The following is a 23569-nucleotide window of genomic DNA, read 5'->3' as shown; positions in this document are numbered from 1 at the left end:
CTTAGTTGCGGCATGCAGGATCCTTCATTGCAGCACGCGGGCTTCTCTCTAGCACGAGGGCTCTCTAGTCGTGTTGTGCGGGCTTAGTTGCCCCACGGCACGCGGGATCTTAGTTCCCCGACCAGGGATCGAACCACATCCCCTGCACTGCAAGGCGGACTCTCAACCACTGGACCACCAGGGAAGTCCCTATTATAGGTCAATTTTAAATGGTCCTTCCTCGTTCACTCTTGTTTCAAAAAAAAAAAAAAAGAAAGAAATACAATATTATCGGTACGGTTGAAGTCTTCTCTGTTTCCCTACCTGATTGCACCCCTGCACCCCAAACAACCACCGTTGTAGGCGTCCTTCCCAGAGGTAATCACCAACTTGAATTTATTATTCCCTTGCATTTCTTTATACTTTTACTATGTATTATATACACCTAAGCAATATACTCTCTTGTGCTCTTCTCACAGCAGCTAAAATTATCTTTAAAAAAATTTTAATCGAGTCCCTTACCTGAAAACTTCTGTTGTTTTCCCTTCACTCTTCATTTAACATGATGTGATCTGGCCTTGCCTGCTTCTCGAGCATCGTTTCTTTTTACTTGCTTTCTTGTTATATATGGTCTAGCCATACTGATATTTCCACCCCCCCTATTCCCTGAAGGTTCAAAGCTCACCCAACAGTCTTTGTACATGCTGTAGCTAATCCCTCTGCCTGGAAGGCAGCTCTTCATTCTTCAGAATTTGCTTAAACATCACTTCTGAAGAAAAACCTTCTCTGATTCTCCTATATTAGATTAGGGACCCCTATAATACACTCTTATAGCACCCTGCACTTCCCTTCTGTAGGATAGATCACAGTTTTAATTAATTTAGCTATTTGTATAATACCTGTGTCACCATTAGACTATACTCCGCCCCCCCCGGCCCCCCCCCCCGCCGTGCTGTGGCTTGAGGGATTTTAGTTCCCTGACCAGGGATTGAACCCCGGCCCCGGCAGTGAAAGTGCTGAGTCCTAACCACTGGACCACCAGGGAATTCCCAGACTATACTTTATATTCCATAAAGTCAGGAGTAATGCCTGTCTTGGATGGCCAGTATCCCTAGCACCTAGCTTATAGTTCATTTAGGTATTCAGCAATTATTTGGATGTTTACTAATTTCTTTTTTATTTGTAGTTATTGATGGTAATGAAGTAACTTCTGCCAAAGCTTTTGTTCTAACTAGAAGCCTTATTATTGTATTTTGTTTGTTGTATTTTTGGTTTTACCTGCCAGTACAGTGCTAGGTCTTCAGTAAATACTTACTGATGTGAACTTACTGGTAACCATGGCCTGATCAGTCTTAAGCAGTTTTTTTTTTTTTTTTAACTTTATATTTTATATTGGAGTATAGCTGATTAACAATGTTGTGATAGTTTCAGGTGCACAGCAAAGGGGCTCAGCCATACATATACATGTATCCATTCTCCCCCAAACTCCTCTCTCATCCAGGCTGCCACATAACATTGAGCAGAGTTCCCTGTGCTACACAGTTGGACCTTGTTGGTTATCCATTTTAAATATAACAGTGTGTACATGTAGATCCCAAACTCCCTAACTATCCCTTCCCCCCATCCTTCCCCTCTGGTAACCATAAGTTCATTCTCTAAGTCTGTGAGTCTGTTTCTGTTTTGTAAATAAGTTCATTTGTATCATTTCTTTTTATTTCTTTTTTATTTTTTAAATTTATTTATTTATTTATTTTTGGCTGTGTTGGGTCTTCGTTTCTGTGCTAGGGCTTTCTCTAGTTGCGGCAAGCGGGGACCACTCTTCATCACGTTGCGCGGGCCTCTCACTATCACGGCCTCTCTTGTTGCGGAGCACAGGCTCCAGACGCGCAGGCTCAGTAGTTGTGGCTCACGGGCCTAGTTGCTCTGCGGCATGTGGGATCTTCCCAGACCAGGGCTCGAACCCGTGTCCTCTGCATTGGCAGGCAGATTCTCAACCACTGCTCCACCAGGGAAGCCATATCATTTCTTTTTAGATTCCGCATATAAGGGATATGATATTTCTCTTTCTCTGTCTGACTTACTTCACTCAGTATGACAATCTCTAGGTCCATCCATGTTGCCGCACTGCAAGGCTTTTATGGGATCTTAGTTCCCTGACAGGGGATTGAACCCGGGCCCTCGGCAGTGAGAGTGTGGAGTCCTAACTGCTGGACCACCAGGGAATTCGCTTCAGCCGTTTTAATAGACCAAAAATGCAGTGATCACTTATGGTGTGGTATACACAGTGGAGACTCTTGTCTCCCAGGAAGATAATCACAGCTAGGCTTAGGCAGGCTATCAGATGGAATAAAGAAATTGAAGATTAGTTTTTTTCTTTGACATGCTGTACCTAGTTCTAATTTTAATTTCTCCCCATTTGGTGGGCCAAGAGTCAGTATAATTAATGTCCCAAGAAACGTGGCTATATTATGCAGTTATACATTAAGGCTGACATTGACAGTTTGAGTATTTCACTTCACTGACAAAAAATTTTTTTTGAAATAGGTATACATAATACAAAATCAAAAGGTATGAAAGGATGTACAGTGAAAAATAAGTCTTCTGGGGCTTCCCTGGTGGCGCAGTGGTTGGGAATCCGCCTGCCAATGCAGGGGACACGAGTTCAAGCCCTGGTCCGGGAAGATCCCACGTGCCACGAGCAGCTAAGCCCGTGCGCCACAGCTGCTGAGCCCGCATGCCCCAACTACTGAAGCCCGTGCTCCTAGAGCCCATGCCCTGCAACAAGAGAAGCCACCTCAATGAGAAGCCCACACACCGCAACGAAGAGTAGCAACGAAGAGTAGCCTCTGCTCGCCACAACTAGAGAAAGCCCATGGGCAACAATGAAGACACAATGCAGCCAAAAACAAACAAACAAATAAATAAATAATATGTTTAAAAAGAAAAGTAAGTCTTCCTTTATTCTCAGTCACTCAGTTTTCTTTTCTCTGCTGAAGCAATTACTGTTTGCTTTTTTTGTGAATTCTTCTAGAGATGTCCATATATTCAGTATCCCCCCCCCACGTACATAAATGGTAGCATACTCTACACGCTGTTCTGTAGCCTGCATTTTTCATTAATATATCTTAGTTTGTTTCATATCATTGCAGATAGAGCTGACTCTATTTTTTTTTTGACTACTAGATGTGCTGTAATTTGTTTACCCAGTCCCTTACTGATAGACTTTAAATTGTTTACAGCCCATTATCAGCAGTGCTGCAGTGAATATTCTTGTATATTTTTTTGTATGTCTGAACATTTCATTAGATAAATGTTGAGCACTGGAATCGCTGGATCAAAATACATCTACATTTTCAATTTTGATGGATATTTCCACATTGTCTTTTTTTTATTTTTTAATTTTTAAGATTTATTGATTGATTGATTGATTGCTATGTTGGGTCTTCGTTTCTATGCTAGGGCTTTCTCTAGTTGCGGCAAGCGGGGACCACTCTTCATCACGTTGCGCAGGCCTCTCACTATCACGGCCTCTCTTGTTGCGGAGCACAGGCTCCAGACGCGCAGGCTCAGTAGTTGTGGCTCACGGGCCTAGTTGCTCTGCGGCATGTGGGATCTTCCCAGACCAGGGCACGAACCCATGTCCCCGGCATTAGCGGGCAGACTCTCAACCACTGCGCCACCAGGGAAGCCCTCCACATTGTCTTTTACAGAAGCTTACCATTTTACCCCATCACTTCCAGTAGAGCACAAAGAATGCCTCTTTATATATACACCCTTCCTTCTCGCTGATCTGTTATCAATTTTTAAATTTTTTCCAATTGGATAAATGAGAAAGTAGTATATTGGTATAGTTTTAATTTGTAAATCTTTAATTACAAGTGATATTGAATATCTTTACATACTATATTATTAAAAGCCATTTATATTTTTCTGAGAACTATCTCTTCATTGCACTTTTTTTTAATTGAAGTATAGTTGAGGACCTTGTTGTTTATCTGTTTTATGTATAATAGTTTGTATCTGCTAATCTGAAACTCTTAGTTTATCCCTCCCCTCTTCCCCTTTGGTAACCATAAGTTTGTTTTCTGTGTCTGCATTGCACATTTCTATTGAGTGTTTTTTTGTTTTTGTTTTTTTTTAACAATTAATGATCTGCTGGAGCGCTTTATGTGTTAAGAGAACTTAGCCTTTTATTCTAAGAATTGCAAATAATTTTAAGCATTTAGTGTATCTTTTGAGTTGTTTATAGTATTTTTTTGCTTTCTAGAAATTATATTTTGTATAATTGAATTTGTCATTTCTTTCATTTGATCTCTAGATTTTGTGTCATTTTAGAAAAGTTTTCACTACTCAGATTATTAAAAAATGTTCATGTTTTCATCTAACTTTTATTGTATTGTTTTTAATTTAAAATCTTTGATCCATCTGGAATTTAAAGATCCAACTTTAATTTTTTTCTAGATAGCTACGCATGGTAGTTCAATATCATTTGTTGAATATTCCATCTTTTTTCCATTAGTTTGAAATGCCACCTTTATCATACATTAAATTCTCAGATGTATTTGGATCTTCTGGACTTTCTATTCTGTTCCAATTTGTTAATCGTTTTGCCAGTTCCACATTTTAAAATTATTACAACTTTATAATATATATCGAGAGAAGCTTGTGTGCCCTCATTTCTCTTTCTGAAATTTCCCAACCATTCTTACTATTTAATTTTACACATTAAATTTAGAATTAGTTTGTCTGGTTCCAAAAAAATCCTATTGGCATTTTTAGAAATCAAGATTGCATTCAATTTAGATTAATTTAGGAAGAATTAATATTTTTATGATGGCTATTGTATCCAAGAACATAGAATGCTTTAAGTCTTTAACGTATTTTACGCATTTAAGTCTTTTGTGTTCCTGGGTAGTGTGTTTCTTGTGAGGCTTATTCCTAAGTTTTTTTTCATCTATTTGTTGCTATTTTAAATGGAATCTTTTCTTTAGTTATATTACTTGTATATCACTGTCAGTTTTTTCAGTGACCTTCTGTTTGGTCTTAAAATAAAATTAAATACTAAATCTACATGGTATAGGAAAACGATCAGTAGGTCTTGAGTTGTATTCTAGGCTTTACAGATAATTAGTTGTGTGACCTTAAGCAAGTCATCATGATCTTTAGTATTCTCTTCAGTAAAATAAGGATATTAATCTCATACTATGGTGTTAGACAATGGGCCACTGCAGAATAGTTGAAAGATGACCTCAGAATCCATGCAAGTATTATCTGTGAAGTGTATAAGTAATGTCTTACAGATACGTATAACCTTTTCAAATGTATATGTGAGTGATGTTATGATACATAAACTACAGATTTATTTTTAAACTTTACCAGTGTATGTGTTTTCTCCAAAGATAGATAATAAATGTATAACCACTATTACATAGTGGAAAGTCTTTTGCAGTTACATAAAGGTCCTCAGACTCTAGAAATTGGAGACTACTACTAGCCTAGCCAATCTCTTAATATTTCTTTTACCACTGATACAGTGTGTGAACCTATGAAACCGTAAGTGTGTTTGTGGAAGATTTGGGTGATAAAGGTGCTTGCTTCATTTGTTTGTTTTCTTAAGATAATGATTTTTAAGCTTATAATGTCAGGAATGTTAATTATTCTATTTTTAAAAGACCTGATTGACTAGCCTATCTGGATTTGTACAGAAAATGATTTAGTGAGAGAAACCATATAGTACTTTCTGAAAGGGAATTTGTTTGCTTGTCTAACTCAAATAGCTTGCTTTTTGATCTCACATTCCAGTTCAGTACTAGATGTTCATGTTATTCAGAGTGAAAGCTTTATATTTATTATAGGTTGAGCAGTTCAAGCAGATGTGCACTTCTCAGATTCACTTGGAAAGGAAAGCTTTCTTTTTTGAGCTTGGAAAAATTACTGGGAGTTGGGGGAGTATCTCAGTTGTTATTGAATTGTGTATCTGAAGCCATTGTCTCCTATCATACTTGAACTCTGAAAAGAAAAGAGGGTGGGAAAATGTGTTTATGATTTGTGATATATCCTGGGAGGAAAATTATGTATACATAGCTTGAATAGATTTATTTTGGTTACCAGTTAATTATGGTTACTAGTTCAATGAGAAATTTAAAGCAACCTTAGCATTTTGAACCCCAGCTAGAATGCTCTTAGTAGTTAAAAGCTTTATTTTCTACTGCTTTTTATTTATTTTGCCTCAGAAAACTGTTTTTTGCTTTTTGGTTTTATAATTACATACATGTCAGTGTAGTTTCTTGATAGGAAAATGCAGATGGGAGCAGTGCTCAGAATAGTGCCCTTTAGCAAAGCCTTAAAGTAACAGGTTATTTTGGTTTAAAAAACTCCATTTAAAGCAGTATATTAGCATTTAGTATCTTGACTCAGGAGATATATCTTTTGGGTTTGTAGTGAATCTCATGGGCACAGTCTTATCCCAACAGCAGAATCCTTGATATGAAATGGAGTGATTAGGACAGGAAGTATGAGTTTTGTAACATTTTCGCATGTCAAGTAAACATTTAATAGAACTCATAAGGGACACTGGAAAGTTTTTGGTGGCTGTTTTAATAATCATTTTCTCAAATAGAGGTAACTCTTTCCAAATATTCAATATCAGACACTCAATAACCAGCAGGTAGCAATGGCAACAACTATGCATTTCAAGGGAGTATTGAGTATGTTAATTTTCTGTGTTGCTTCTGGAGCAATTTAAAGTGAGTCTCTAAAGAAATGAGAAGAGCAGCATTATTATACTAACTACTTTATAAGATATGTCAGAGGACTACTATCTTTTGACATATGACATATCCTTACAAATTAAGGATTACCCTGTACCCTCACCATCCTATCTTTTACTCTAGGGTGAAATTTTACATAAGTTCTGTCGTGGACCCCCTTATGGAGGGGCTGTGTAGTAATTGTACCAAAGATTCTATGAGATAGTTAACTTTTTGTGATATATTCATTACTTAATTAGGTCTTCATGAATGTAAAATATGTATGTATGCAAATATTATGAAATTTGTACCCCGACCTACTTTTTAAATTTCTCTTGGGGCTTTTGTTGCATAGGAAGGCTTTGCCAACTTCATTATTACATGTTTATTGTAGAAGATACTGAAAAGCAAATAGAAGAGAAAACATTCATAAGCCATTGTTAATGTTGGTATATTTCCATTCAGGCATATTATATTATTGGGAGTTATTTTGTTTGTTTTTTGTCTCTTTACTACATATGAGCATTTTCTCACATAGTGAAACATTTTTTTAAAACAGATTACAAATTGGCAGGCTTTACTCAGCCAATAAAATATCTGGCTCAATATTATTTAAAAATTTTTTTCTATTAGTTGTCAACATGAAAAAAGAGACAGGTAGAAGTGTAAATGGATACAACTCCCTTAGGAAAAGTACTGATCTACTAAACCTGACATATGCATACCCTACAACTAGCAATTCTGGGTCTAGGTATTCAACAGAAATGTACATATATTCACCAGAAGGCATATTTGGTGTGTTCACAGTAGCATTATTCATAATAGCTCCACACTGGAAACTGCTCAAATGCCCATCAGCAGTACAATGGATAAATTGTGATATATACACACTGGCAATATAATAAAGCAAAGAGAATGAACAGACTAGAGCTAAATGCAATAAGATTGGTGACTTAGCAGATGTTGAACAAAAATCAGACACAAGAGTGTATTCTTTTATTTTTAAATTATTTTTAGAAGTGTATTCCTTATGAATCTGATACAAGAGAGTCCGTTCTGTGATTCCATTTATGTAAAGTTCAAGGACAGTTTAAACTAGTGGATCTCAATGTGGTATAATATTGTTCTCCAAGGGGTATTTGGCAGTGTCTGGAGACATCTTTGGTTGTCGCAACTGGAAGAGGCCAGGGGTGCTGCAAAACATTCTACAATGCATAGGACAGTCTCCCACAACAAAGAATTATCCAAGATGTCAATAGTGACGGTTTCCCTTGGGTAGGAAGGGGCATAACTGTGGCTCTGGGTGGCTGGTAATGCTTTGCTCTTGATTTCAGTGCTAGTTACATGGATATGTGAAAATTCATTGAGCTGCACACTTATATTTGTGCACCTTTCTGTAGGTATTTTATACTTCAATCAAAAAGTTACCCCCAGGGACTTCCCTGGTGGCGCAGTGGTTAAGAATACGCCTGCCAATGCAGGAGACATGGGTTCGAGCTCTGGTCCGGGAAGATCCCACATGCCGCAGAGCAGCTAAGCCCATGCGCCACAACTACTGAAGCCCATGCGCCTAGAGCCCACAAGCCAGAACTACTGAAGCCCGCACGCCTAGAGCCCGTGCTCCGCAACAAGAGAAGCCACTGCAATGAGAAGCCCGTGCACCGCAACAAGAGAAAGTCCGCCTGCAGCAACGAAGACCCAACACAGAAAAAAAGAAAAAAAAAAGAAAAAAATTACCCCCAAATCAGGCTTCACATAAAAATCCAGGTTGAAGACTTATTTTGAAAGATATGACAGTCTGATAACAACAACAGCTGTAGCTAATAATCAGTAGCCCCTCTTTAGTTGGTGCCTGTGTTGTCCAGGCCCCATTTTTCTGTTTCAGTTCCTTGTATCACTTACTGGTGCCTAGACATTTAGAAAATGTCTTAAATGGCTTTTTTGATGTATGATTCACACACTGTACAGTTCACCTGTTTAAAATGTACAATTCAATGTTTTTAGTATATCCACCCGGTTGTGTAGCCATCACCTCAGTTTAATTTTAGAATTTTTTCATTCCCCCCCAAAAGAAACCCTGTACCTATTATCAGTCATTCCCTACTCTTCCTCATTCTTCTCAGTCCTAGGCAACCACTAATCTACTTTTTGTCTCTGTATAGTTGTAGACATTTGGATTTTGTGATCTCTGTTCTAAAACAAGATTTACAGTGGTTGTACAATATTTCCTCATAGAGATTATATCATAAATTACGTAAAATTTTTCTTTTATTGGGCATTCATTTAAGATAAATTACTAGATGTGGTGTTACTGATCAAAGGACATAAAACATTTTAAAGTTTCTGGTAAATATTACCATAATGCCTTCCAGAAAGATTGTATCAGACCACCCTCACCATCAGTGTATGATAATGTTTTTTGCAAATTTTGTGTTGTGACCCTAGTCATATTGGTAATGTTATATGTTTATTTTTTTAATTTTTCTTAGACATGTCATTTTCCTAGACTGATGTCGTCCTTTTGATTTGACTTAAGCTGTTTTGGACAAGTGTACCAATACTGTCCTTTTTTACATGAAGACAGTACCACTTACTATGCACTGTGAATGAACACATTATCCCAGGTTCCCCATACTTCTCCAGCTGGTTCCTGAAGGTTCTTACATTCAAATAGAATGGCTTTTTGCCAGCATAGACTGACACTTCAACCCACAGTGGTGTATTTTGTTTCCTTGTTAGTTAATGGAGCCAAGATTTCAAACTACTTTCTCTCCTTTATTTTATAATTTGATTTACAACAAATTTTGTGTTTCTCAAATATTGTGCATAGCCAAGAGCTCTTTTGAAAAACAAGTTGTTTTCATGTTTATAATACATAGATTACTGTTTGTAATACATAGATTAAGGCTGCCATAGTGCTTTTGCTTAGAAATTGTCACTAGCTAGTTATTAAACATCTATTATCACTCATGCAGAATTAACTTCCACTTAAAACGTTCCAGTTAAACAAAACTTCATTGTAAACCCTTTAATTGATTCCTTGTCTCTGCACATAAAGCAGTCTCATTCAGGAATGTGAGTCACTAGCACGATTCTTAGTGGATCGCTCAGCTCATAATCTGGGATGCCCAGATAGTTAATACTGTAGAATCATGGTGAGTCAATACTGAAATTTTTAATTTTAGTCCAACCACAGATTTTCTGGGATGACTGTTTGGGAAGTGCCTTTTTGAAAATTTGACATCTTATTATTGTTTAATTTCACTGCTCTTACTTTGCTTCTTTCCTGTCCCTAGAGTTCTGAATTCCACATAATTTGTTGGTTGTTTTATGAACAGTACTCTGCCTGAGTTGATTTTCATCAACTGTTAATAGAAGGGACCTTAATAATAATCTAATCTGGTATTCTTCACTTATCTCACAAATGAAAAAGTGGAAAGAAATATTTATTCCTGAAGTGCCTGTTAGAATCTCTTGGCTCCTAGTTAAGTGCTTGCTCTCAGTTTCACAAAATTCAAAGTTAGAATCACTTTTCTAGAATATTAGTTCATCCTGGATTTTTTGTTTAGAAATTAAGGCTTTTAAATATGGTCTAGCTATTATAGATTTTGGGGTTTAAAAAATTTTTTTTAATTAGAAGCAGATTAAAACTTGGCTCTGACCCATTTGGACTCGGTTGAATTTGTAAAACATTTAGAATAGCACTACTTATTTAAAATTTTTAAATTTCCTGGTTATTTCAGTTTAGTGAGCATTAAAAAATTGACAAGGGACAAGTTACACGCTTTTTTAGTTGTTGATCTGAAACCCTTGGGAGCTTTTTTTTAAAAACATGAGTCTATGAGAAACTTTTCCAAAGATATATATGAAAGAGATATTTTTGGATTAACGGTGTTTTTGTGGCCAACATTATAGTAAAGAGATTGTAATGGAAAAAATGAATCAGATAAACTGGAAAATAAAGCATTTCCCTGTAGAGTCACTATGCTGTAAAATATGTTTAAACTTTAACAGATGATTCCAGTTATTTCCTCGTCTTCTGTTGCATAGCATATATAACATTAAATACTTCTTGAATACAACTGTATTTTTTTTTTTAAGTGTTTGTAATTTCCTATAAACTACTGTCTGGCAAGCTTCTTGATGGTAGGTGAATACTAATTGCATGAATGAAGTTAGTCTAAAATTTTTTTTACTTTTTCATTGTGGTAAAATATGTATAACATAAAATTTACCATTTTAACCATTTTTTAAGTGTATAGGTCTGTGGCATTAAGTACATTTTCATTGTTGTGCAAACATCATCACCATCTATCTCCAGAACTTTTATCTTCCCAACTGAAACTCTTTACCCATTCCTCCCAGCCCCTGGCAATCACCATTCTTCTTTCTCTCTCTATGAATTTTATTCTAGGGCCCTCATATAAGTGGAAACGTAATATTTGTCCTTTTGTGACTGACTTCTTTCACTTAGCATACTGTCTCCAAGGTTCATCAGCATTGTAGAATGTGTCAGAATTTCGTTCCTTTTAAGGCTGAATAACATTGTGGATATATACCATATTTTGTTTATTTATCTGTCAGTGGACACTTGGGTTGCTTCCACCTTTTGGCTATTGTAAATAATGTGCTATGAAGATGGGTGTACAAATATCTGTTTGTGTCCCTGCTTTCATTTCTTTTAGGTATACATCCTGAAGTAGAATTGCTGGATCATAGGATAATTCTATAGTTAATATTTTGAGAAAATCATAAGCATACCATTTTCTGCAGCAGGTGCATCATTTTACATTCCCACCAGCAATGCACAACAATGATTCCAGTTTCTCCATAACTTTTTTAGCACTTGTTTCTTTTCTTTTTTGTTTCTTTTCTTTTAATAGTAGTCATCCTTTTGAGTATGAAATGGTATCTCACTGTGCATTATTTGTCTCATTTGCATTTCCCTAATGGTTAATGATCATCTAAAACTTCTTATAGTTTAAACACAGATTGACCCAAGCCTTGTTTCTTGAAAAATGCATTAAAATCATTGGTGAAGGAGTGAGGAAACCAGTATTCTCATACTCTCAGTAGTGGAAATATAAATAGGTACCGGCTTTTTGCAGGAGTAATTTGGTAATACATATTAAAAGCCTTAGAATTTTTGGAGAGAGAGTGCATAAAGAAGCTGATCTTTTCTTAATAACACACACAGTTTTTTCACAGTTTGTACAACTATCGACCCAGCAATTCTTTTGGAAAAATTTATCCTAAATCTATAATTGGGGATGTGTACAAAGTTATAAGTATTGGAATAAATCATTGTAAACAACTTAAATGTCTAACCATAGAAGATTTGTTAAATTCTGATTCAGTAGGCCTGAGAGTGGGAGTTGAATAAGTAGGACCTAGGAGTCAGCATTTTAGACGTGTACTCTGGATAATTCTGAAGGTGGTCTGTGGACCACATTTGAGGAATATTTACTCATCATTACTTACATGCTTTAATTTCAGGTTCCATGGTGTGCTAAGGCCCTCTGCAAACTGGTCTTTGACTTCCCTGTTCAGCCTTCTCTACAACTACTTCCCAAACATCCTCCATCATGTTCCAGTCTAAGAGCCTTCTTGTGCAACTTTTCACTCACACCATTTTCTCCATCTGCCTTGCCTCTACTTCCCACCCCAGCTCTGCCTGGTGAAACCATACCCATTCTTCAGAGACCCACTTGTCCTCTGCAGTAAGCTTATACTTTTTTTTTTCTGGCTTCATTGAGGTATAATTGACAGCTTATACTTTTTAGTTTATAGGAATTGTCTCTTTTCCTTCTCTGAGTATTTTCACATTTTGTACTTCTATACCATTCATTGTATTCTGCCCTGAAATGATTGTATTAGTGAACATATTTTATATTTTCTACCTCCTATAAATTCATTTAGATCTTCTATTAAATATAGCATACATTTATTGAGTTATTTTTGTATCCTGAGGGCTCAGAGAATTTTAAAAAACATGGACTTTCCCCTCAGGGAACTCATATACCAGCAGAAGAAACTGATACTACTAACCTCAGTTTAATAGATTAAGTCCTGTTATTTGTGGAATGAAAAACTATTATAGACTTTCTGAGGAGATTAAGTGAGGAGGTCAAGAAAACTTGAAGTGACCTTTGAGCTAGCACCTAAAGGATAAAAATTTTTCCAAGTAGGAAATTGTGGAAAGACCATATAAAGCAGAGGAAAATCAATGAGCAGAGATTCAAATTTATTAAATCACTCAGTTAATAGTTGTTCTAAGTGCCAGGAATACAAGAGCAAAGTCCTTGTTTAAATTCTATTGGGGTGACAGATAATGAACAACTTAACAAATAAAAAGTGTTCTAGGTAGTGTTGAGTGCTCTGAAGGAAAAAGGCAGGGTAAGGGTGTAGAGAGTGATGGAAGAATGTTATCCTAGGTAAGTGGTCAGGGAAGTCCTCACCACAGGAGGTGACATCTGAAGAGAAGCATAAATTGAAGTGAGGGAGTAAACTGAGGATGTCCAAGGGAAGTGGGTTTAATGGAGGGAAACAACAAATGCACATGTGAAAATGTACAGTGTAAGTTGATGAAAAATGTACAGGTGGTATTTAAACTTGGGGTTAAACAGAAATTAAGATGAACTCTTTTTTTTTTTTTTTTTTAATTTGGCCGTGCAGCGCAGCTTGCAGGATCTTAGTTCCCCTACCGACTGGGGACTGAACCTGCACCCTTGGCAGTGAAAGCGCTGAGTCCTAACACTGGACCTCCAAGGAATTCATTACCAAGATGATCTTTTTATAAAACATTTAATTTCTGAAAAATATGTAAGTTTTTTTTTAACTTTAAAAAGTTTGCAAAAGGATTTCTTTAAAATCTCAAGCAGACTTTATTCTGTAGGGCATGGAATGCTTTTAGCGGTGTTTTCTTTAAAAAGGCAACTTACTCATTTGGTTAAAAAAAAACAAGACAATGTAAAAAGATATATAATCAGGGACTTCCCTGGTGGTCCATTGGTTAAGACTTGCGCTCCCAGTGCAGGGGGCCCAGGTTCGGTGCCTGGTCAGGGAACTAGATCCCGAGTGCCACAGCTAAGACCTGGCGCAGCCAAATAAATTAATTAAGTAGATATATAATCAAAGTCTTGATCCTACCCCGTCCTCCTTAGTCTCCTCCCCCACTTTTATTAGTTTTTTAAAAAAATGTATCCTTGTGTTTCTTTATAGAAATATAAGCAAAAACACAGATTGATATTTTTTCTCCTTATGTAAAAGGCATATACATATATATACACTTCCTTGCTGTTTTCACTAATTAAATGTTTTGAATATCTTTTTAAAATTAATTTATTTTTGGCTGCGTTGGGTCTTCGTTGCTGCGCACGGGCTTTCTCTAGTTGTGGCAAGCGGGGGCTACTCTTCGTTGCGGTGCGTGGGCTTCTCATTGCAGTGGCTTCTCTGGTTGCGGAGCACGGGTTCTAGGCGCGTGGGTTTCAGTAGTTGTGGTGCGCAGGCTCAGTAGTTGTGGCGCACAGGCTTAGTTGCTCCGTGGCATGTGGGATCTTCCTGGACCAGGGCTCGAACCCGAGTCCCCTGCAGATTAATAAGGCGGATTATTAACCACTGCGCCACCAGGGAAGCCCTTGAATATCTTTCTATACAAGGAGAGCATTCCTCATTATTTTTTACAACCACGTGGTATTCTGTTGTGTAAATAGACCATAGTGCATTTAACCATTCCCTTGACAGTGGACATTTGAGTTATATAAAAACAGTGTTATAGTTTGATCATTCCCCAAAGTGAGATTACTGGGTCAAAGGATATAGATGCATTTGTAATTTTGTTAGATATTATCAAATTGCCACCAGAGGTTGTACCACTCCCATCAGCGATATGTGAGAATGTCTGTTTTTCCATAGCCTCTCCTTTTGGATTTTTGCCAATGTCATAGGAGAAGAATTGTATCTTAGAGTACTTTATTATTGAGATATAATTTACATATGCTAAAATTTGTCCTTTTAAAGTGTACAGTTCAGTGGTTTTAGTATACTCACAAGGTTGTGTAACCACCACCACTGTCTAATTCCAGACATTTTCACTATCCCCAAAAGATACCCGGTACCCATTAACTAACAGTCACAATCCATTTCCCATAGCCCCTGACAACCACTAATCTGTCTCTACTGATTTGCCTATTCTGGACATTTCATATCAATGGAATCATACAATAGGTGGCTTTTGTGTCTGACTTCTTTCACTTAGCATTATGTTTTCAAGGTTCATCCACGTTGTGCATTTTTTTAAAGGGGAATTTGTGTTTTTCTTTCTGTGGAATGTATGTTTTGAACTCTTTATATATTAGAAATTAGCTCTTTGCTTATAAAAGAGTTACTGAAACCTTTTTCCCCAGTTCATTGTTTTTATTTTTCTTTTTTTAAAATTTTTATTTAGTTTTTGCTGAGTTGGGTCTTCATTGCTGTGCATGGGCTGTCTCTAGTTGCGGCGAGCGGGGGCTACTCTTCGTTGCGGAGCACAGTCTCTAGGCACACAGGCTTCAGTAGTTCTGGCTCGCGGGCTTAGTTGTTCTGTGGCATGTGGGATCTTCCTGGACCAGGGATCGAACCTGTGTCCCCTGCATTGGCAGGCAGATTCTTAACCACTGCGCCACCAGGGAAGTTCCCATTGTTTTTCAGTATTGTTTAGGTTGTTTTTTCTTTTAACCACGGAGACACTTTTTATTTTTTGTACTCAGATTCATCTTTTCTTCTCATATGCAGAGTTATAACAGATATCAACTATGTTTTATTCTAATACTTTAAAAAGTCCATCTTTGCCCCACTGGTTTGAGGAGCCACCTCCATTAGTGGTTTTTCAGCAAAGGAGTAACAGATCCATTTTAGAGAGAGAATTCTAGTAGAGATGCAGGAAACAGGCTAAAGAAAGGAGAAAGTAGTGGGTATTTGTTTATAACCTTTCAAGGTTTTGGTGGGTTTTTTTTTTTTTACATTTTTGTTTTTCTTCTAGGATTTTTTTAATGCATAAATTTTATTCATTTTCCAAAATTGGGATAATTCTGTTCCGTATCCTATATTTTTCAGTTAATACATCCGGAGCATTTTTCTAAATGTTTGAATTAATTTATTGAACAGATATTTATTGAGAACCAACTACCATTTGTCAGGCTGTGGGGTTTTAGATATTGGGGATAAAAGAACAAAATCCTGCCTTCAGGGAGCTTATATTCTATAAACAATAAAATTGTAAAATAAAAATTATGTGAGGGTTAAGTGCTATAAAGGAAATTAAAGGGGCTAGAGAATGACAGATGTTATTTTAGGAAAGTGGTCTGAGGAAAGTCATTAAGGAGATGACTTTTGAGCAGACTTGAATGAAATGAGAGAGTTTTCTGTTAATATCTATGAAATAAAAAAGTTCAAAGCAGTGAAAATAGCAAGTACAGAAATCTTGAGGCAAAAGTATGGCATGATTGGTATGATCAGAGGAATAGTGAGGATGTAGATATTCCTAAATCAGAATGAGCAAGAGGGAGAATGGAAGGTGATGAGACCAAAAGTGTACTAGTAGCTATATGATAAAGGGCGTTGTAGACTATAGTAAAGATTTTGGGGTTTGTTCTGAGAGAGTTTTGAGCAGAAGAGGGACATGATCTGACATACTTTCTAAAAGCTTTACTCTGGTTGCTTTTTGGAGAAGAGATTTGAGAGGCATAAGAGTATAAGCTAGGGGGCCAATTAGAAGACTCTTGCTTTTACAATAATCTTGGTTAGAGTTGAAGGGGGCTTGGATCAGAGTGATGGCAGTGGAGGTGGAAAGAAGTGGTTGGATTGTGGATATATTTTGAAGATAGAACTGACAGGATTTGCTGATATAGTTTGCCTATGGAGTGAGAAAAAGGACTGAGGTTGCCTTGAAGGTTTTGGCCTAAAAAACTGCATGAATGGTGAAACTACTTACTGAGTTTGGGAAAACTGCAGACAGAGTAAGAGTAGGTCTTTGGAGGATGGGAGGATTGGTTTGGGTTATGTTAAATTTCAGGTGCCTATTAGACATCCAAGAGAAGATGTACAGTAGCAGTTGAATTTCAAGTCTGAAGTTTCAGGGAGATGTTGGAGCAAAGTGGGACATCATTTACAGCTTGGATTCTGGTGGAAGAACCAGAAAAGAGCACTGAAAAGGATGGGCTAATAAGATAGGACAAAAATCAGGATATGTATTTAGAAGTTTGAAAAAGGAAAAGTAAGACAAGTAGAAACTGAAAAATAATAGCCATGAGAGTTTGATATCAGGCTGGCCAATCCCTCATTGCCTCCTACCCCCAGCTCATCCATAGGCAACCACTGACATGCTTTATGTCATTATAGGTTAGTTTGCATTTTCTAGAATTTTATATAAATGGAATCATACAGTGTGTGCCTTTTTTTTTTTTTTTTTTGCCTGACTTCTTTCGTTTGGTCTAATTATTTTGAGATTCATCCATGCTATGCATATCAATAGTTTATTGCTGAGTAGTATACCACTGTATGAGTGTACCACAATTTGTTTACTCATCAACCTGCTGATGGGCATTTGTGTTGTTTCCAGGTTTTGGCTATTACAGATAAAATTGTTGTGAACATTTATGTGCAAGTCATTTTATAGACATACGGTTTTACTTCTTGCCTAGGAGCAGAATGGCTGGATCATATAGTTGGTATATGTTGTTTAACTTCTAAGAAACTGCCAGACTATTTTCCAAAGTGATTATACTATTTTACATTCCTACTTGTATGAGAGTACCAGTTTCTCCACATCCTCACCAACACTACGTATGGTCATTCTTTTTTCTTTTTCTTTTTTTTTTAAATTTTATTTATTTATTTATTTATTTTTGGCTGCATTGGGTCTTTGTTGCTGCGCGCAGGCTTTCTCTAGTTGTGGCAAGCAGGGGCTACTCTTCGTTGTGGTGCGGTGGCTTCTCTTGTTGCAGGGCACGGGGTCTAGGCGCGCGGGCTTCAGTAGTTGTGGCTCGTGGGCTCTAGAGCGCAGGCTCAGTAGTTGTGGTGCATGGGCTTAGTTGCTCTGTGGCATGTGGGGTCTTCCCCAACCAGGGCTCGAACCCATATCCCCTGCATTGACAGGCAGATTCTTAACCACTGCAACACCAGGGAAGTCCCTCTGTGTGCTTTTTTGGTGGCTGTTTTAGGTATTACACTGTACATACATAAAGTATTGCCATCATTGGTGTCACATTTTATAGATTTCAGTGAAGTACAGATACCTCCCTTTATATCCCTTTACCCTCCCTGCTGCATTTATACCAGGGTTCACTGCTTCATGAGGCTGCTTATTCCATTTTTGGACAGACTGATGCAGTGGGAATCTAGGAGAAAAAATATATAGAGAGAGAGAAGAGATTGCAGTGAAAAATGTAAGGCAGGTCCGATAGGAATGCATTTATTCATTTGTTTGTCAAATGTTTATTTAGCACTTAAAATGGCGAATCAGGAACTTCTCTGGTGGCGCAGTGGTTAAGAATCCACCTGCCAATGCAGGGGACACGGGTTCAAGCCCTGGTCTGAGAAGATCCCACATGCCGCGGAGCAACTAAGCCCATGAGCCACAACTACTGAGCCTGTGTGCCACAACTACTGAGCCCATGTGCCTAAAGCCCGTGCTCCGCAGAAGAGAAGCCACCGCAATGAGAAGCCTGCGCACCGCAACGAAGAGTAGCCCCGGCTCACCGCAACTAGAGAAAGCCTGCGTGCAGCAGTGAAGACCCAACGCAGCCAAAAATAAATAAATAAGGTAATTAATTTAAAAAAAATGGCCAATCATCAGACTAGAAGCTAGGGAAGCAGAGATAAAAGATGTGGTGTCTAGCATCTAGGGGCTTCCAGTACAGTTGAGGTGATAAGACAAAAAGTTGCAGCAGCACTGGTAGTAATGGTAATAATGGTGCTTGCCTTGAGACCAGGCACAGCTCTGAGCACTTCATGTGTATACCATCTTTGTATCTACCCTTTGACAAGTATTTTCACCCCTGAACTAATTTACCACCTTCTGTCACTGTTCTCAGTGCCCAAAGAAGTTATCCTTCTTGGTGAAAAAAAACCATTTTTGTTGAAGATACCATTTTTCTAGTTTATTTTTCCCTTCCAACTGCCAAGAAACAACCTTGGAGTTCTTTTTGGGTTTTATGTTTTGTTGTTGTTTGTTTTGTTTTGTTTTAACTTTCAATTCATTCTGTGTGTAAGATCTTAAACCCTGAAATTTCCCCCTTTGATTTTTTTTTTCCAGTTTCTTTTTTTTTTTTTTTTTTTAAATTTTATTTATTTATTTATTTATTTATTTTTGCTGTGTTGGGTCTTCGTGTCTGTGCGAGGGCTTTCTCTAGTTGCGGCAAGCAGGGGCCACTCTTCATCGCGGTGCGCGGGCCTCTCACTATCGCGGTCTCTCTTGTTGCGGAGCACAGGCTCCAGACGCGCAGGCTCAGTAATTGTGGCTCACGGGCCCAGTCGCTCCGCGGCATGTGGGATCTTCCCAGACCAGGGCTCGAACCCGTGTCCCCTGCATTGGCAGGCAGATTCTCAACCACTGTGCCACCAGGGAAGCCCCCAGTTTCTTTTGGCAGCATAACTACCCCCCCGCCTTGATCTTTGTGAGTTTATTATTTAGTTTAATTCCGATTCCAAAGATTGGGGTGAGGTGCCCTCCTCTGTATTCACATGGGGCCTGTACATAGTTCCACCTCATCTGGAATGCAATTCTTTACTAGTAGTTAAAAGCTGAGACTGGAGCAAGACTGGCTGACTTTAGATTCTAGCTTCACCTCTTAATAACTGGATGATCTCGGGCAAATTTTATAAACTTTCTGGACCTCATATCTTCATATTTAAAATAGATCTAATCATGTAATCCACCTCCAGAGATAATCCAAATAATGAGCTTTTATATTTAATCTTCAAAGATACTGAGTTTTAGACATGCAGTAAACTTTGACTTGATCCTGTTAGGATTTAGCTGATAGAAAACTCTTCAAATATAAATAATTTGGGAGGAGATTACTTAATTTATTAACGTGTTGATACCAAGTAATTTTGTTTTTTTTAAAGATAGATTTTTTAAAAAAAATTTTTTATTTATTTATTTATTTATTTATTTATGGCTGTGTTGGGTCTTCGTTTCTGTGCGAGGGCTTTCTCTAGTTGCGACAAGTGGGGGCCACTCTTCATCGCGGTGCGCCGGCCTGTCACTATCGCGGCCTCTCTTGTTGCGGAGCACAGGCTCCAGACGCGCAGGCTCCGTAATTGTGGCTCACGGGCCTAGTTGCTCTGCGGCATGTGGGATCTTCCCAGACCAGGGCTCGAACCCGTGTCCCCTGCATTGGTAGGCAGATTCTCAACCACTGCGCCACCAGGGAAGCCCCCAAGTAATTTTTAAAATTCTATTTTCTAGTGTAAGACAAGGTAGATTTGAAAATTATTTGGAAAACAGACTAAAAATAGCACATTTGATTTCTGTCCAGTAAATGTTATAAAAGCAAATATGATTTTCTTCAGTATGTGTTGGGGGATGGAGAGAGAATTGAGAATCCTTTTGAATTATGAGCTACCATGAATTTTGCAAATTCTTTATGTAAAAAGCCATCCTAGGAAGAATAACTTTTCCACCTTTTAATTTATTCAAGAAATTGGTGTGACTGTATAAAATACTAAAATTTTAAGGAAAACAATAAACTGAGGTATTTATATTAAATGTCAAATGATTGATGTCTGTACTGTATTAAGAATACATTCTGCAGATAAATGGGCAAAAGGACAGAAATAGTTCACAAAGAAGGAGGAATATAAGGGAAGGGTATCCTGCTGTATTAAAAACATACAAATTGACATAATTTTGAAATACCATTTTACACCTAGCAAAGTAGCATAACAGACAGTGCTGATGAGGTTGAGGTAAAATTGTACTCATTCATTGCCAGGCATTGTAAACTGCTAGGACCTTTTTAGAAAATCAAATGACAGTACAGAGCAAAAACCACGCAGACTTACATTTCTTGTGTCCTGATAATACCACTTTCTAGAATTTGTCTATAGATAAATTCAGCCAAAGCATAAAGGATATATTCAAGAAGACATTAAGTGTCAAGATACATTTAAATCAGTTGGCTTTCCTAATTGGCAAAAAATATTTAGGTGTTTGGCATCCCCCCACCTCTCACCACCACTCATAACATGCTCCCATATTTTCCATTCATAAATAGAGTATGGAAATGATTTTTATTTTTTCACGAGAGCTGTTCACAGGTTAATTACATGCTCTCACTCCCTACTCTATAACCAAGTCTGTTTGCTGAAACAGGGAAGTCAGAGAAGACTGTGTTCTGAATCTTAGGCTTCTGGTAGGAGAGCAAAAAAATGGTTCTGAAAAAAGGGAATTTTAGTGGCGCAAGAACACAGCAAGACCACGCTTGGCAGTGACACGTTTTTGCTTAGAAATGTCAATTCCAGAACCCACCATTCTACTCATTCAGTTTTTTCTCCTCTCTCACACCCTCCCTCCCTCTTCTCCTTTCCACCCCACCCCCCAAATTGGAGGAGGCTACTCGGATACTTAAGCCTTTCTCTTAATGCTTACAAGGAGAAGAAAGGGATTTGGAAAGGGAAGAGTATCAACGGAAAACCTACTGACAGCTCAGTGGTAATGCTGCCATTTGATTAGGAAGCCCATGGTTATTTTAGAAAGAAAATTACCCATCATCCATTGTATGAGATGCTGAAGCTACATTACTTTACACATCATTTATACTCAAGGTTTGGGTATAGGGTGCTATGGCACTTACAAGTGCCCACGGAAAACCAGGCTCTAAGGGTTCATCATTGTCTAGGCCTACAGCTTAACCAGTATGCAATGTGTATTTCTGTATGTGTTTAAGTGGCTGCTTTATAACTTATAAGCTTTGAAGGGTTTGTCACTAATTCCCCCCCCCCAAAAAAAGTTAGATTATTGTATGAGATGCTGAACTGTTGAGAAATTATTTCATAGCAATAATTATTTATAAAGGTACCCATTTGTTTTCGGTATGGATGGCAGTGTAGAGGATGAGCTTCCTAACTAATTAACAATTGCACTTTCATGATTTTGGCTTATTGGAACAAATAGAATTTCAGGCTTTAAGGTAAATGCTTTAGATATGGCGTTTGGGGAAAATGTGAATCTGGACTTGTGGATGTGTATCATTATGGAGTTCTGTGTTGGAAATCTGGCTTACATCACCATTTAAAGACTGCATATTATTTACTTCTTGTGTTGTGGTTTTATAACTTGTATGTGCAGTGAGAGAAGTGGTGAACTCAGTTGGACATCAGGGCTGGAAATGAGAGTTGTACTTGAAGTCCTATGGTGAGATCTTTGTGTGGTTGGATTCTGTATGTAAATCTTCGTACTTGCATGTTATGCAGATGCCTGAACTTTTTTTCTTCTTCTTCTTCATTGACCTTTTGGGAATTGTTCTGGGTTTTTTTCATGTATCTTTTTTATTAAGTTATTTTGAACACATAATAACTTGGAACACTTAGGGATTGTTTTACGTTCATTTATTAAATTAAATGATAGTGCGGATGATTCTTGGCCATAGTTATTCCATAGTTTGCAGAACTTGATAATGAGCAATAATTTGTCCTATATATATATATTTTAATCACAATACAGATGCAGGTGTTTTCCTTCTGTGAGCAGTTGAGTCTGTAAATCACCTTCTGTGGATATGGGTGTCCCAGTGACTGAGAGCCAGCTGTTGGGTGTTTTAACTAAACAGCTTGCTCCTAGTTGGCTGCTCAGATCCCATTGAGAGAGGTATTGGCTGCTTCAGAGAACAGAACAGGAATAGAGCACACAGGGTGAAGATTTTTGCAAGGCCTTTAGTGACCCAGTTTAAATTTGGTGAGATTTTCTACTTTGGCTTTTTCCTATAGATGCCAGAGTTCATCTTCAGATTTTCACCAATGACTCATCTTCCTGTCATATTTTCTTAGACTACAGTGACCTAAGACTCTTTGAGTCACTGTAAGGTAGTTTCTCCTACCACGTATAGGAGGAGAGAACAGTGATATTCAAACTCAAGCCTGTTTCCATCTCATGCTGATTGATTCCTATGGTACGTAGAAAACTGTTTCTCCCTGAAAATGGCGTTCTAGTGATTGATTGTTTTCTGTGGGAGGAAACTTATGACCTTCTCTTTTCTTTTTCCCTTCCAGAGGGAATCTGGAAAACTTGTGCGCAAAACATCATTTCTCTAAGAAAATTTTGGATAACAGAAATTCTGGATAACAGGTAAAAAGTGTATTTAAATTTCTTTGGTGATGCTGATAATCAACTGTTACCTGCAGAAGTAAACCAAGAGAGGGAAGATAGAAGAGAAAAGCTAGGTGTACTATGTGTCAGGGGTTGTATTAGGGATTTTGCATACATTATCTCATTTGATGGTTTTTACCTGGATTCTGGACATAGATCTAAGAATCTCAGAATAAAACTATCCTTCAAAATGCTGTTTTAAGTGGATTTGTCTATTGATTGGATTTTTAATGTCCTCACAATTCAATCTACAGGCATTTTTTAACTTCTACCATAAACAAAATACAGAAATATAATACAGAATGCTAGAATCTCTGTGATGCAGCCTAGCTCAGGAGTGTCTTCCTTGTTTCTTTCTGTCTTTTATTTTAGTTCTTGATCTTTGCCAGTTATTTGCAGCTGTACTATCTCCTTAATTCTTTTTTAATACTTGTCACCAGGTCCAAAATTTAACTTTCCTGATAAGGTACCTCTTCACAATGGAGTCCATCCA

At 37.6% G+C, this 23569-nt stretch overlaps 1 protein-coding gene across 4 annotated transcripts in view; it reads left to right on the top strand.

Annotated features, from left to right (window-relative positions):
• GJC1 (gap junction protein gamma 1) overlaps window positions 1-23569 on the top strand; it is a 34996-nt gene that overhangs the window by 5239 nt on the left and 6188 nt on the right. For 2 of the 4 annotated variants that reach the window (XM_082442627.1, XM_082442630.1), the window contains exon 2: window positions 22980-23055. The gene's annotated coding sequence lies outside the window, so the exon portion shown is untranslated. Of the gene's footprint in view, window positions 1-18208; window positions 18529-22697; window positions 22880-22979; window positions 23056-23569 lie in introns of those variants that run through there. The other 2 variants (XM_082442628.1, XM_082442629.1) reach the window with 2 other exon arrangements.

The sequence above is a fragment of the Balaenoptera physalus genome (genome assembly GCF_965194825.1).
Source record: "Balaenoptera physalus genome assembly, chromosome: 20".
Lineage (NCBI taxonomy): Eukaryota > Metazoa > Chordata > Mammalia > Artiodactyla > Balaenopteridae > Balaenoptera > Balaenoptera physalus.
This window is presented reverse-complemented; position numbering and strand designations above follow the sequence as displayed.